General features: G+C 46.2%; 1 protein-coding gene across 3 annotated transcripts in view; it reads right to left on the reverse strand.

Moving 5' to 3' along the window:
* The window catches only part of Insc (INSC spindle orientation adaptor protein), a 118099-nt gene that overhangs the window by 27812 nt on the left and 73503 nt on the right, over positions 1–16784 (reverse strand). The window lies entirely within an intron of this gene.

Here is a 16784-nt window from a genome sequence, read left to right on the forward strand (position 1 = left end):
TTGAAAGGGAGCGTGTCACTGCCTGTGACAGTCATGAGACAGAACCAACTCCTCTTACCCTTCTGAGAAGAGCTCACACCCCTTGCGGAGTCAGAGAAAATCTGAGAAGAGCCCCTTCCCAAATGACCCAAAGGTGCCTCTGCTTTGAACCCAGGAAAGATAAGTGATCCCCTGTAGGTTTCCTAGATAGACAGCAAGCCAAGTGGCTAGGGGCTGACCTTGGCTAGGCATCACTGCAAACTGCAGTAGAAACAATGGTTTCTCAGTGATCTTCTGACCTTGAGCTTCAAGCCAGGCTCCGTCTTTTAGGCTGTGTGACTTCACATCCCTGACACAACTCCTTCAGACACCAGCAGGGTGTCAGGAGTTCACCAGATGGTAAAAACAGTTGATGCCTTATCCAGAAGACAAGTTCAGGAAGTGTGGCCCCCTCCCCACATCTTCACCTTTGACCGCATACTATACTCCCCACCTTCCTTCCCCTGCTCTGGTCTTCCACTGGGATTCCTGTAGAAAGAGGACACTGCTTCCACGGAAGCCTGCTCTCGCTGCCCAATCAGAGAGGTTCAGGTCTTGTGGGAAAATATATGCCAGAAAAAAAGGCTTGTTTCCCAGCCCAACCACAGCCAGACCTGCTCTTGACACAGTAACAGGAGAGACACATCTAGAGTACCTATAGTGTGCCAGGTGCCACACTTAGTAGAATATATATGTCATTGTATCACTGCATCGAACATTCCCATGTCACAGAAAGGAAAACTTAGAAAAGATTATTCACCTGCCCTGGATTTTAACTTTCAAACTCATGGATTTGGGACTGGATGACACCTGCTCTTCAACACCTAGATTCTGAAAAGATCTTCCTCCTGAGAGGTCACACCTGAGCTAAAAGCCAACCCTCCATCGGGAGTCAGTGGGTGGGCTTTAGAGGAAGGGGGCAGGAACTTGCCATACTGCACCTGCACTTCCTCCAGAAACTAAGATGCTAGGAGGCTGAGGACCAGCACTGGAGGTGAGGTAGAGGCGAGGCATGAATGAGGAGATGCCCTGACTGATCCCCCCGCCTGACTCCCACCATCTGCTACTGACTTAAGCCTCCTGCCTCTGCATCCCTACTTCTTGTCACTAGCTCTAGTAGCCCCCAGAGCTTGCCTTTCATTTGATTAATCACCTCCACCTCCAGTCCTGCACCTCCTCTTAAATGGCTCTTGGGATCTGAGAGGTCCATTAGCTGTGAAAGCCATTGGCAATTTCAGACTCAAAGGAGACAAATGTGGAAACAAGAGCCCAGGGAGCAGTCCACAGTAAAACCCACCTGGATATGCTTAGTAAAAGGAACAAACAGTAGCCGGCCCGCCCCTGGCAGGACTGGACTCAGGCCAGGTATTTTATTAATAGGCCCTTGGAGAGGTCTGTTTGAGCCCATAGGGCAGCTGCAGGCCTGGAACAGGAAGCAGCTCTATTGCCAACATAAGAAGCCTCTCAATTGACTGGCTCACATCCCCTTTCCTCCTTTGAGCATCAATCAAGAGTGTTGCTAAGAATCTCTGAGGTCTCTAATGGGAAAATATCGCCATCAATCCGGTGCCCTCAAACTTGTCTTGACTGTAGTTACTGCTGCTACCCTGGTCTCTGACTCAGTTGAAACAGCAGTCAGGCTCAAACAGGTATGTTGGCCTGATGCACAGCAAATCTGAGCTGGTGGGCCCAGGACCCAGGGAAACCCAAGGTCCAAATATGAACCCCTCTGCCCAGGTCAGAAGTAAGTTCTTAACCTGATAAGTAAAAACCAAGTGCCAAGCCTTGTGCTTCACAAACACTGACCCAGGAGGGGGTGTGAGACAGAGCCCCTATGGTGGAGGAACTGATTCTCATCACAGATTACAATCATGCAGGGTGATTTCCCAAAGGATGCTCTAGAAGCTTCCCTTGATTTAACACTCCCACAATCCGGCTTGGGAAGATGACTCACTCTGGCTCCCATGATCAACCACTTCTGCTATCTTCATCATATTTTAGTACCAAAAGAACATTGTTTCTCCAAGTGGGATTGTGGCTGCATCAAATTAACAGTGGATTACTTAAAAGAGAACCTCTGAGCTATCCTACCAAATTTATGGACAGGCCAGGGATCTGCTTGGTAAAGGGTCAACAGAACTTTTATACTGTTCCAGCCTTAGCAATACCCAATGGTGTGATGCTCTGATCCTCGGTGTGCCTGAACCCCTGTTCTGCAAGCAGAGGGACCACACCTAGTTTACTTTGAGTTGCCTGATGCCTGACATGTACTGGGCTTTCAGGAGATGGGGACCAAATGCCAGAAAGTAACATTGTAGATTAATACAAGTAGAAAGGTGGCACTGTATACAGGGGGAGGCTGAGAACAAAAGCCCATCAAGGACAGCATTGGAACAGAAGCCAGCTCAACATCAGTTCCCCAGATCCTTGACCCCAGGTGATGTGGACCCTGATGCTCTTGTGGTGCCTGGATTTCCCAGAGGACCTGTGGGGCCCTGGATATTGAAATGATGAACTGCCCACTGTCTCGTCTTCTTCTGGTATGCCGAGTATGCTTCAGATTGCCTCTGACTGTCTACTAATTATGAAGTACACCATTCCTTCAACACAAATCACGTAATAGATAATACTTATTCTTATATACAATACCTATGTAGCATGCATATCATACATACTCATAGGATATATCATCTATGTAAGAGAATAGAATATAGAAGTATATGCTTATTTGTTTACATTTAAATACATTGAATATATAAGTGTGTAAGGGGTAAGATAGGTTAGAAAAGATTCTAATAGTAAAATGGACACCTGTAGGAAGATCTCTGTATGTTGAATATTCACAAATTCTAAATCTTAAAAATGGCATTAAGCTAAGACTTCATCTCATCTCTCTGATCACCTACCACTGAAAAGGCCTCACCCTAGGTTCTGTGCTATTGACGCCCTTGTTTTTATTAGATCTCTGTCTAATACACTAAGCTATATGGCTTTTATAACAGACATAAATGGTGCTACCGTCAACAAAGACATTTTTTCCCTCCCACAGACATCCCAGTGGTTACGAAACTCCTGCCTGTAACTGTGTATGTCTGTGGCCCATTTCTTTTTGCAGCTGTATGTTATTCTGATGTGTACACCTATTTCAATTCATGCATGCATTTTCCTGACAATGTCACTTGATAGTCTTTTGTGGGTTTGTGATCCAGAACAGTGCTGTTACAAATATTCTTCTAAATATCTTCTGCAGATATGTGCCAGTTTCCTTGGGAGTCTTAACATTGAAATTAAGGCATAGCATTTGCACATCTCTACTAATACTACTAATTTACTTTGCCATATGGTTGTAGCAAGTTATACCTACAGACATTATAGGAAGATACTTAACATCATATTCTTCTGTAATTTTATAGTATGCTTATAATTTTTAATATTTTGATGGTTTGGATGAGCAATATCCCCAATAGACACTTGGTCTCTAGTTAGTGGTGCTATTTAGGGGTAGTTACGGAAATTTCAGGAGATATGGTCTTGCTGGAGAAATTACACCACTGGGGGAAGGCTTTGAGGGTTTATTGTCTTTCCCACTTCCTTCTCTCTCTATGTCCTGTGTGCAGATAAAGCCTGAGCAGCCAGCCTCCTGTCCTGGGTGCCTGCTGCCATGCTTCCCACAAGTATAGACTCTCCCTATAGAACCGTGAGTCAAAATAATTTTTTCTTTAAGTTTCTTTAGTCATGGTTTTAATCACAGCAACAAAAAAGTAATTAATAAAGATGGAACATAAAACCGTTGCATTATAACTTGTGTGAATGAAAACCAATGAAGCCGCGTCCTGTCTATTGCGTTACTTTAGGTGGTTTGCATGGGCTTTGTGAGCTTGGGGAACCTGTTCATACAGCTTGCTTGTTTTTCTATTTGGTGGTGTTTTTAGGAGCTAACTTATCTTGTTTCTGATGCTGCTGACCCCCAGCCCCAGCCTGCCACACAAATTGGTCACTCCACACACCATCAGCTCCAAAGCTCCAATCCAGCCAGCTCACTACAACCCATCACCGAGGGTTTCCTATCCTGTGTAATGAGATTTTTAGCCCTCATGCCAATTCCTAGAATATCAGAAAGTACAGACATTGGGGCCAGACCTATTAGTCTGAATCCTGCCTGCCTCTCACAACCGGAACGATTGTCTTACCCCTTTGAGCCTTTGTCCTAAAATTTAGGGTCATAATGCCAGTGCCGATGACTTTCATTTTTCTTATAAGAAGAGTATTTGAAACATCAACTTGAACGGGATACTGCAGTTATTCAATGAGAGACTGCATGGGCAGTGCCTGTCACATGGTGATGCCATCATTCCATCCTCAGCCAATCTGTGGCTTAGCTCTCTCTCCTGATGCCTGGAGGTCTTCTCCTCAATTCTGTGTGGCTCAGAGACTCCCCCCCACCCCCCCCCCAGGTTCCTTTCTGTAATCTCCTCTGAGACCTCAGGTCCCTGGGTAATGTGCCAGTCAGCTTTCCTTCATTGTGACAAAGTACTGGAGAAAATCACCTCACTAGGGGGACAAGTTTGTCTGGGCTCCTGGTTTCCGTGTTTTTTGGCCCTGAAGGCTTCTTTGCTTCAGGCTCATGGCAGCACAGTGAATCATGGGAGCATGCTACAGAGGAGGCCTGCTCACCTCAGGGCAGCCAGCTGGAAGAGGAAGAGGAAAGACCAGGGTTCCGGTGTCCTGCTGAAGGGCAACACCAATGCCCTAGCTTCCTTCCATTAATCCTTACCTCCCACTGGTTCTACCAGCTCCCAGCAGCACCCTGAACTGGCAGAAACAAGAAACAAGCGATGTTGAGAGAGAGGTTGGGGAGAACTCACTCACTCTCATTTGCCCTTCTGCAATCCTTATTCCTGCTGCTGAGACCTCTCTCCATCTTGGCTTCCTCTCCCAGGACTCTAGCATGGTTCATTTTAGAAGCTTGTGTCCTCCTAAGCTCGTAGCATCTCTCTTCGTTCTCTCTTAGCCTCTTCGCCTTGACAGCTAGTTACCAGCTTCTGCTGCTACTCTGTGCCATACTGGAAACCAGAGTCAAATCCACATGGCCTTGATGTCTTACTCTGGTGACACTCAGAGCTAAATCTTGCCCCTTTCCCTGCAGGATGGACATCTATATTTCCAAACCCCTACTGGATCATTTTATGTTTATTTCCAAAAATAATTGGTATGGATGGTCCATGAGCGCCTCACACCTACTTTACTTAAAGCTGAAGTGTTGTCCTCATTTCACACTCACCTCCTGTTTCAGACCCAGGTAAGGTCACCTACTTCCCCAGAGAGAGGCCATTTCTGTCCTCGCAGCTGCCGTACCACTGTGATCTGATCACAGTCACAGCGTGCATCCTTGGTATGGTCTGTCTAGGTTACATGTATATTGCCCTCAGGGTAAACCCTGCACTGAATTCTCTCCAGGTCCTTGACACCCAGCAGAGGATTCAACAGACAGACTCCAGTGTGGGAGGAACAATGAGGAAACAGAGAATCAAGGTGATTAGTCTGGCCACACAGGACAGCAGGCTAACTCTGGTCCTTGTTTCTGATCTCCAGGCCTGTGCCTCCCTCTATGGAGCCTTTGAGAAAAAATGGGAGGAGCTGGAATAAATGGCCAGGTCAAAGGAAGTCACTCAGCTCAGCTCCTATGAAAGGCCGAGGAGCAGTCCTGCCTGAGGCCAGCTCCTTCAAACACTAGTCCAATTTCAGGACTGTCTCCAGCCCCTAATTGCCCATTTCCCATTGCTAGCCATAAAGTTGGTGCCAAGAGAGTACTCTAATCAAAGCACTTACACATTCTTAAGGAAATGGCTGCTGAAAGCACTTACAGATAATTAGCTCTTACATGGAGTGGGGTGGGCCTGGTGGGTAGGTGGGTGCGTATGTGAAGCTGAGGTTGGCCTGGACAGCAGGGGCCTGGAGAAGTGTAGGAAACAATGTCAGATTTATGAGTAACATTCTCCCATTGGTTGCCAAAAAATAAAAGGTCAGAGGTGGCCATTATACAATACTGAAGGAACACAGGCTATAGATGAAGGCCCATCATATATCGTTGGTGCTGGTCAGCCATCTTGATTTTGTGATGGAGCACTTGTTTTGCTTTTGCTTTGTGTTCAGTGTTTAGTTTTCAGTGAATGTCAGAGGCGCTCGCTAGTGGCTTATAATAAAGAATTGTGTAAAAGTGATGAAAACTGGACCATGAGAAAAAGTACCAAGAGTTTCAGAGTCTCTTCCTTGCCTCCCTCCCTCCCCTTCCTTCTTCTCCTTCCACACTTCTGGCTGAGAACACACCAGCTTCAGTCTTAAAAATCTTCCTGCGCAAGCTTCCCAAGAGCTGCAATGCCAGGCATGCACCACCACACACAGCTCCTACGACTGCTAATTATCTCCTTCATGATTCTGGCTACCTAGATATCTAAGACCTACAGGAAAACTCAAAACAAATGAGAATTCCAAGAAGAATAGGTAAGTTCCTCTAGAATATAATCAGTTAAAAAGAAATTTGAATCCTGGTTGGAGAAAAACAAGGAGACAAACAGAAGTCAAGGACAAGGTAGAGTAACATGTGGGTCAGAAGCACAAAGCAAAATATGAACCAGGATGGGACAAGGTTTAGGAAAAAGCCATGGCAATGCCTGAGGTCCAAGGCCCCCCTTATAAAATGATGGACTTATGGCAGAGATGTCAACTCAATACAAATCCACAGAAACTAAACAAGCCTCCAAAAGGTAACAGCATCCTCCCTCCTCTAAGCCAACATATCCAGGTTCCACTCCACTTCTGCTGTTATTTCAAACACAAGTGGATAAACGCAAATACCAAGTCACAACAGAACGTGAACACGTGGATAGCAGGGGTTATGTGGCCCCTCTGAGGGAAAAACCAATAGGGCAGAGGGAGGAAGATGCACAGGCAAAGAAAGTAGAAAGGGATACCTTCAGTGGAGAGCAATCATGGCTTGAATCACTCGGGAGTATGACTAGAAAATAAGCTCTGTGTTAGCAGAGAATTTCCCTTAAAGCACATTTCAAATAGATGTGTGGGAGTGGCTGTTCCTTCACCAGTGTTACTAGCCTTGTGCTATATGAAAATGCTAAGTTCTCAACAAACTTCCATGGAGGCCCAGCTGGGACCTGGGCTGTAGCCAAAGGGCTTAGGTCAGTGATTATAAGATGATAAGTGCCATTGTCTGGGGAAATATTAAAAATTATAATGCTAGTTGGGCATGGTGACTCAGGCCTTTAATCCCAGCACTTGGGAGGCAGAGGGAGGTGGATCTCTAAGTTTGAGATGAGACTATCTACAAAGTGAGTTCTAGAACAGCTAAGGCTACCCAAGGAAACCTTATCTCAGTAAATGTATGTACATATGCATATATATATATGTATATATATATATTCAATTTAACCAACTGAATTATTATTTTAATGGCCTATCTTCTTTGAAAAGTTCTTCTTCATGTAAGTGTAATGGACACCTTGGGTTGAATACCAGAGTCCTGGGACGATTGTAGTACAAGAGAGTTGACACAGCCTTCAGAGTTTGGAGAGTGCCTGCTTTCTAACTTGGCTTCCTCGAGATACATCATACACAGCGACAAACTAGTCAATGATGCATTAGCCTTCCTTTGAATTCGGCAGCAAGACAATGGGATCCATCACCTGCATCTCCATCTAACACTGTGCTCGCCAATGCAGTCACATGAGAAAAGAAATACTGGTTACAAGGAAGCAAGCCTGCTGTTCTTTATGCCATCCTTTACAGGAGGTTTAGATGCGCAGAAAAGTGTGAAACAGTCAGCACTCTACTAAAATGTAGAAGCAGATTTAGAACAACCACTGGATACAATATCAAAGATATTTTCTGTGTCTTAGCAGGATGATTTCCAAAGTGTTCATTTAAGGTATCACTTACATTACCATAAACCATAGCTATGAAAAAAGATTTAAAAGATGTATGAGGGGTCAATCCTTAAAGTCTACACTAAGGAGTAAGGTGCATTATGTTCATTGATCAGATTGCTTTAATTGTTTGAGATGTCAAACATATAGAAATATAACAAACTCTTGATTAAATTATTAGCAGGTATTTTGTAGACTCCAACAAGCTGGTTATAAAATGAATATAGAAATCTAAAGATTTGCCAATATCATCTTAAAGAACAGAGAGTGCTTGTACAATTCAATATTGAGGGTTTTTTTTTGGACTGGGGTACTCCGTGTTATATTGGTAAAAGGATAGTCCAAAAAGACAAACAGAACAGACAGACTTATCCATCACTTTGTTTACACAAAAGAATCACTTCGTGTGAAGAAAGTCTCAATAAGGAACTTTCTAGGCCAGATTGGCCTGTGGGACATGTCTGTGGGGATTTGTCTTGATTGGTAGATGATTTAGGATTTTTAACTGTTAACTGCCCATCTTAGGTGGCGCCAATCCCTAGGCAGGGTCTCCTGAGCAATATAACAAAGGAGGAAACCAGCTGAGGGCAGACAAGCAAGGATCCTTGCATTCAATACTCTCTGTCCCTGACTGATTATGTGATGTCACCAACTGCTTAGAGCTCCTGCCCTGGGACAGCCCAACCCCCAGTGACAGACTGTAATCTAAAATCACCAACTCAAACGCTTTCTCCCCTAAGCTGCTTTCTGTCAAGATATTTTATCACAAGAACAGAAACAAAACAAGGACAGTGTCAAACAAAATACAGGAGAATGTCCTCAGCATTCTGGAGAAAGCAAGGATTTCTTAAATAGACAGGAGCAGCACTCACTATAAAAAGGAAGATCAATAGATAGGACCTTAACAAAATCAAGACTTTCTATTTCTCAAATGACAACATTAAGAGAAAGATAAAGCAAACCACAGGCTGACAACATTTATCCTCGCCATCTCTATCCGAAAAGGGATTTGTGTCTAGAATACATTTTAAAATTTATAAATCAATAAGGCAAGACAAATGACCCAATGTTTTTAAATGAGAAAACATCTCAGACTGACGTTTCAAAAAAAAAAAAAAAAAAAACCCACAAGACAACCAAATGGACAGCAAGGATATGAAACAGTTCTCTGAATCGTTACTCATCAGAGAAACAAACTTCAAAATCATCATAAAAGATGAATTTGTGCCTGAGTAAGTCAGAGGCAGGAGACTGTCTCATAAATCTACAAACATCTTCGTCTGTGCTTCTGAACTGATCTAAGAAGAGGGCCCAGCCCAGCTCTGAAAATTGAACACACTCATCATCTCCACATGTCTTTGTCCTTCTGTCTCCCTTCCCTGTGAGCCTCCTCTTTTTCCTCACAGCCCTTCCCTCTCTGTGGGCAATCAACAGGCCCACCATCACTTGCTCTACACGGTCAGTACCAGAATGTCGAAGGAAGGGCACGCTTCTAGTCCAGTTCCATCCCAATCTGCACTGATGCTCACAGATGTTCAGTCTCCCATTTCCTTTTGCTGCCAGAAGCCCTGTGTCCCCTGCTCCCACCACCCCCAGTGAAGCTTCTCCACTCAAAAGCCAAAGGGTAGCCCAGCATTGGCAGCCAAAAGCATCACCTCTGCCCCCAGTCAATTCCCCTTTGGTATGTCCCCTAAGATACAGCTTCTCTTCACCACAGAACTAACATCATCTTCACAGAGAATTTTCTGTGTTTTCTGAGTCCTTTGGAAGAAACGCACACTAAGTAACATTTTATCCACAGTCCAGAGTCTTCTCAGCCCTGGTTGCCCCCACACAGAGAAGGAAGGGAGCGTTCCAAAGCAGGGCACAGGGTCAAAAGGCTGCAAGTTCTGCTCCAATGGCTTCTTGGGAAGCATCCCCGCACACACCCAGGGGACAGGTACCAGAAGCCCCAGCTGAGAGAGCTCAGCACCTTCTCGTTTTCCTACTCCACATTGTGTCTTACAAAATTTATTCATACTCCACATGCAACCAGAAAACTTACTAAATGGTATTGGGAAACATCCTTCTGGTTCCTTAAAGAGCCACTAGCCAAGAGAGAACAGACATCCATGCTAATGCCAGCGTGGCAGCCTCTACCTAGGAAGCATCCCCAGCCTTAACTGCTTGCTCTTTATCTCATCGGTCTCACACTGGCTATGCATCCTGGACCACCAGTTCCTCTGTCTGCTTGGAGGTGCAATGATTCAAGTCTGAAGAGGGGGAGAGAAAGGAAAATCTGGCACAATGCATGAGGCCCTAGAGTGTAATGGGACTTAGCTCATATTCCACAGAAATATATTCAAATACTTTAGCCATTCTTTCCTTGCTGAAGGACTTGCCCCACTCCTCCATCTGCTGCCTTCACTTCACACAGGACCCTGAAACTGCTGGCAGAGGCTTTGCAAGGAAGACCGTCTATACCTCACGTCAGCCTCATGGCTGGTGGTAGGAGTGTGTGTGTGTGTCTGTGTATGTCTCTCTGTGTGTGTCTGTGTGTGTGTCTGTGTCTGTGTATGTCTCTGTGTGTGTGTCTGTGTGTGTGTCTGTGTCTGAGTCTGTGTCTGTGTGTCTGTGTGTCGGTGTCTGTGTCTGTCTGTGTCTGTGCAAGGAAATGCAAGCCATTTCCTTGGCAAGCCAAAGCAGCTATCAAGATAGTGTCCCTTGATGGGGAAGCTGAGGCAGAGCTCTGAGTAAGAATGGCAAGAGAGCTGTTGGGAAGGAGGTCAAAGCTGACTCTGAACTTAAAGTCAACAAGTGGAGGTGAGAAAACAAACAAACAAACACCTTCCACTAAGAAGGTCCAGCAGAGGCAAAAGCCCCACATGAGGATACACCGTACAAGGGGCCACGGATGTCTGTGCTAAAAGCATTGTGTGATCATCGCTCCAATTTTCCCTCAAAAGAGCAAGGAGGGCTGCAAGGTTACATGGGTAGCTGGACAGCATCTCCAGCCTCTCCCCCCACCCCGCCACGCCAAAGGGTGATGAGTGGAAGGGAGCATGCTCAGTTGTGCAGCCTGATGCCTGAGCTGAATCCCCCCTTCCACACGATGGAAGAAAAGGACTCACTCTTCCAAGCTGTCCTTTGACCTCCACATGAGCACCATGGCACGTATGCATGGTCACTCTATAACACATGATTGATTAATTGATTAATTAATTAATTAACTGGAAAAGATACATAGCTGATCCTCTGGGGAAGCCTCAGGATTAGGGGCTAGGGGTACAGTAGATTGCAAGATCTGTCTGCATCTTTCACCTAGAGGATCATATTCCTGTAAGAAACGTTGGTTGTCTTGAATTTTAACCATTCCCCTCCCTCCTTGTATGTCTCAGGATATATTTTCTGGTCCTAACTGCTGATGGTGGGGCCCGTAGCCCAGTAGCCACCGCACTTCCAGGAAAATGCTGCCCTCGGCGGCCTGGCAGGGCTGCCAGTAGAGCTCTTGTCCGCCAGGGGCCGCTGTTGCACAGCACATGGTGTCCCACAGAGCCCCAGTGTGAATCACTTAGGTATCCAGACTGCCAGGCAGCTCCAGTGCTTTAAATTCAGGTTGGAACCGATTGGCAGGAAAACTGCAGCTCCCAGCTGGCACTCTGGTCAGTACTAACCCACCAAGTCAGTGAAATCCTAGTAAAAGCAGAGGGAAAGTACACGGGATGGGAATGGGGGTGGGGTGGGGGTTTGATTCCACCCTTTCAAGCCTTAATCCTCTCTGCTCCCACCCCGGGAGACAGACTGAAGTTAGACTGTAAGGGAAAGGAATGAGTCACACTCTTCAGAGAAGACTGGGTCAAGGTTTTCCCCTTCTCTCCCATGCTCCAGTCAGAGCTGACTGTGGCCCTGAGATGCTCGGTTCAGTCCCAGCCTGTTCCCAGGGCAGCTGAATTCATTGTCAGTTACAGGGTGGAAGCAGGACTTGAGTCCCAGAGAGGAGAGGGCAGTATCTGTGGGGTCTGTTTTCAGAGTAGCCCGTCTCTTAATCAAGAGCTTCTCCTGGGAAAAGAAGGGTCTGTGGGTCAAATCATCCACAGCCCCATCTCCCCACACAGCCTCACGTAACTATCAGGACTGGATCTAGCAAAGTAAGTCGCTGGCTGCCTTGTGCTGTCTGCCTTGTGCTGGCTGCCTTGTGCTGGGGCCGCACACTGTGGCCACTACTGCTGCTTTTGAATCGTGAAGGGGAGAAGGGATCTAAGTGGACGAGAGAGGACAAGCACGGAGCTCCCACTTTGGCCCTGTGCCTCCTGTTGTCTACCTTTGTCAGCCTTACTTGAACTTTTGTAAATCGGAATGGAGGTAGCCACCACTCCCTGCCTCACTTGAATAACAACTGTGAGATTCAAAAGGGCAAAAGGATAGGAGAAACTGCTTAATTTCTTTTAAATGTACTATTTCTGACTCATGACCACCAAGCAGAGCACAGTGGGGAGAGACTCCTAGTAAGCAGGCAATGGAGCCCTCCCCACCGCTACCACCACTGAGCCCACTTCCTCCTGCCCAGGATCTTTGCCTAGACCTCCCTGTCTTTATTTTCCATGAACTCCGGAGTGTGAAAGGTGAGCTGGCCTGTGATGTAAGCAGCAATTTCCCTTCCCACATCCACCCACACCCCAGAGACTTTCTCCTTGGACTTGAAATTGAGCTCGTCTGCTCTCCCCTGATCATCCTTAATTTCTTTATCGATTTTCATTAAACTCTCCCTTTGGCTCCAGGACAAAGTAAACTAACTCCTTATTTCCCCACAAAGGGGAGGTGGGTGATGGGGTAGAAACAAAAGAATGTTCTTCGGGAAGTGAGACTATCTCTTGTCTAAGGCTAAAGGGAAATTTCTAGAACTGTCTTGAGAGCTGGCTAAAATTGGCTGAGCACTGGGCTTGGAAAGTTTCTAACCTCTTACAGTCTTAGACCTGTGCCTTTCTGTTCTGCAGGTACCCAGCTCCTCATCTGGACCATATGCTCAGTTAGCCCTAGTCCTGATCCTTGGTCCCATTCTTTGAGCCAGCAGTACCTGGCCCTTACTTTAGTCACACCTGGAACTCTTCTGTGGCCGTTGCAAAATCCTTGGCCCCCAGTCTCTTTGGGGGACAATGCAGAGTCTCTCTTGACCACCATGTAAGACAAACAAGGTAGACGTAGGCAGCATATGTCGCATGCACAGATTCCAAATGGAGACTCAGCATATTGCTACCCTCCACCAGGAGAGGTACCATTTCATTGCACAGAAGATGACAAAAGTCAGAGGGAAGTAACTATTCCCTTGGGACTCTTTCTTCCTCCGCAAACCATGCAGTTCTTAACAATGCCAGTCTGTGGTGTCAGGAGAGCAGCTCTGATCTGTCAACCTTGGGAGTTGGGAGTATCTGCTCTCACTCCATTCTGGGATCTGGGTCTCCTAAATGTGGTCCTGAGAACACTACCATCTCTCTGGGCTCCCCTAATTCACTGATCATGGAGCTCCTTAGAGACACCAAGTACTACAGATCAATGACCAGCCACAGTGTCCTTTGCATCTCCTATGAATGCTTTCCCCTGCACCTCTATATACCCACTAGAACTAAGTCTCCACTGGTTTTTTGGTTCTCTTTCACCAGGAATCCAGGAATTCTAGAAGGAGGGAGCCTCCTTCAAGTCACAAGCCAGCCTCCACTCTAGCTGTACTTTTGGGCTCTCCACACTTGGCCTTTAGAGCAAGCTGCTTGCCTTCTACCCTGAGCCTAACACAGGACCAGTTAGTAAGACATGACTATATGCCAAGGACCAGGAAAAGTATGGCTGACTTCTAGAAGTGTACTGATCCTGGTACCAAAACAGAGGGAGCCTGTGGCTGAAGTAAGCTAGATTTCTACAGGGAAGACCCCGCAGGCCTTTCTAGAGAGACCTTCCCTAAACCAACGCCTTGAGCCTAGCTCCAAGGGAACCATCCCTTTGTAGTCCCTATTTCAGAAGGGCTACACCACTTCCTCCTATAGACAGTAACCTCCCAGAGTCCAGTTTCTCCCAAAGCCCTTACCAATAATACTGCCCTGCCCACAATCATGAAAACTGTAATTCAGTCCCACTGTGCACTAAGTGCCATGTATACAATAGTCCCATGAGATTTCAGTGTTTTTAAATCAGGAAAATGCCCAAGAGGCTCAGGAAGTTATCCCAAGTAACTTGCAAGTTATTCAAACTTAATAAGCACGGAGAATCAAGTTTAGATTCAACAGCCTGCCTCTCAACCTCTTCAGGGCTCAGCTGCACTGGAGAGATGGCTTCTCAACAGATGCACGATGAAAGGATGAGTCTGAAGAGTGAGTGTTGGGCAGTATGAAGGGCCAAGTGAATGGGATTAGAAGTGGGAGACTGACAGCCAGAAGGAAGAGGCAGAGTGCGTGACTTAGAGTGGCTACCTGAAGGAGACTAGGACTTTATCAACACTTAGCAATCTGACTTGGAGAAGAGGAATGCCCACCATTTCTTTTCCTTTGGGGACAGGGGCCAGGGAACCTGGTTTAAGTCACAGGAACTTTTTCAGTGTTCTTGGAGTATTCATGAAGCAAGCAAGGGCAGGGATGCTGGGTGGCTTTGGAACCAAGGCTTGAATCCTGCCTCTAATACTTGCTAATGAGGTGATTTTTGACAAATCACAAAGACTGTGATTCTGACTCCTCATCTAGAAGAAGAAGGTGTTTACAGTGCTCAGCCCATAAGTCACTGATGTGACATTGAAGGCATGTATGCACTGGAGTAGCACAGGCCCCAACACACACTGAGTCTCATTGATTAGCATCCTTTTCCCTCATCTTCAGAAAGCAACATGTGATATTCAGCCAACCCAGTCCTGGAAATGATGAGCTAAAGAGTCCTAGCTTTTTTGAGCAGCGTCAGATGGGGACAATGAGATGCCTCCAGCCATTGCAGCTGTAGCTTTCAGCTGTAAGCATGAAAGTGCTGCTATGTTTCTAACTTGGTTTCCTCCTGCTGCCTCCAAAGCTCACAAAAGCCAAGCCTCTGACTGCCTTCGAAGGTCTGGTTATCTCAGTTCCCTTACTGACTTCTCTAGGCTCCCTACCAAGCCAGAATGAAAGGAGATGAGAAGCAAATCTCATCTGGCCATTTAGTCACTATTTGGGAAAGATTGGATTACATATCCCATAAGCTCAGCTATTCCCTTCATTGAGTTTGTCTGTCTTGTCACCATGCAAGCAAGTGCACACACAACACACCATGCATCCACATTTAGACAGTACACTGGGAAGGAGAGAAATGACATCTGGTTTAATATTGGGATCTAAGATTTGATTTGAACTCACCCACAACCTTAGCTGTATGTCCTTAAGCAAGTAGCCTCCCTCCTCCAAGCCCATTTGCTCACTGAGTAGCAGAATCCAGGCATGGACACCATTAACCTCAACCTATTACCTCCAATCTAGGGCTCTCAGCACACCACTAAGTGCAAATGCTTCTAGCCAAGTGGAAAGGAAGCATTCTTGCTCTGTGGCCTTACACAAATGGCTTCCCCATTCAGAGATACACCCTTGAGCCCTAAAAGACACAAACTCACTATCCATTCAACACCTCAACCAAGAGCACTTCCTACTCTTCTGCTTGCTCATGGGAATGGATTTGGAAAGAGGCAGGGTGGGAAGGCAGGTGACTGGTTGCTTATGAGTCCAGACCTTAAGCAAAGAAACTGGGGAAAAATGAAGTCATCCCGGTAGATGGGCTCAGGCCATGGGACACAAATATGAAGGGAGGAAAGCTGTTCTTCCTCCAAACAGATTCTCAAAAACAGATACAGAGCACCCCAAATCCCACAGTCGCCATAGCTATCCTGAGACACATTGGGCTTTAAGCTACAAGAATATTCAAATTATGTTGGAAAACCCTCAAATAACAGTTTTGGCTCCCCCACCCTCCCGGCTAGAGTCCCTCAGATCCATATGCAGACCCAGATTCCCAGCCTGGGCAGGGGTTAAGAGTAGCTGGTGTTGAATATATTGCCCCAGATTGGGCTGACACAGAAGCACCTATGCCCTCCAGAGCATCAGATTCTTTCTTTGATCCCACACTTCCCATGATACATTGGTCCAACAAGCCCTTGGGATGGTTCTAGTTCTCCTACTCAGGCTGTGCAGTCCTTCATGGAATGGAGATCAAGGGCAACACCACCTTGTGAATCCAGATCAAAAGCTGGTGCTCTCATCTGGCTTACGAAGACACCTGTGATAGTCCTGATTGTCAACTTGATTGGATAGGCTGACATCTAGGAAGTTAGTAAAGCATAGGTCTGGGTGTGTCTGTCCACGTGACAGACACACCCAGATGGTGGAAGACCATCTTGATGGTCTTCTTGATGGGGAAGACCTCAGTGTGGGTAGTGCCATCCCAGGGGTTAAGACTTAGAGGGAATGAAAGCAAAAGCCAAAAGGTCTGTCTGTCTGTCTGTCTGTCTGTCTGTCTGTCTCTGTCTCTCTATCACTCTCTATCTCTGTGTATGTCTCTCTTTCTTTCCATGGTTACCATAACATAATAAATAATGAAGTAACCAAGCTTATCCATCTCCTCTACCACTGTGAACCACTATGATGCATTGCCTTAGCACAAACCCAGTGTAATGGATCCCATCTATCTTGGGCTGAACTGTGAACCAAAGTAAGTCCTTTGCCCTTAAGCTGAAGCTCTCAGGTATTTTGTCACAACAATGGATTAGTCCATGGCTAATAATGGTCCCAGTGGCATCTTGCGCTTGCCACTTTCATCCACCAATGAGCTGGATCCACTTCCTCTGGCATCCTGCTG

Source organism: Mus caroli, unplaced genomic scaffold (assembly GCF_978045245.1).
Source record: "Mus caroli unplaced genomic scaffold, Mus_caroli_1 scaffold_8, whole genome shotgun sequence".
Lineage (NCBI taxonomy): Eukaryota > Metazoa > Chordata > Mammalia > Rodentia > Muridae > Mus > Mus caroli.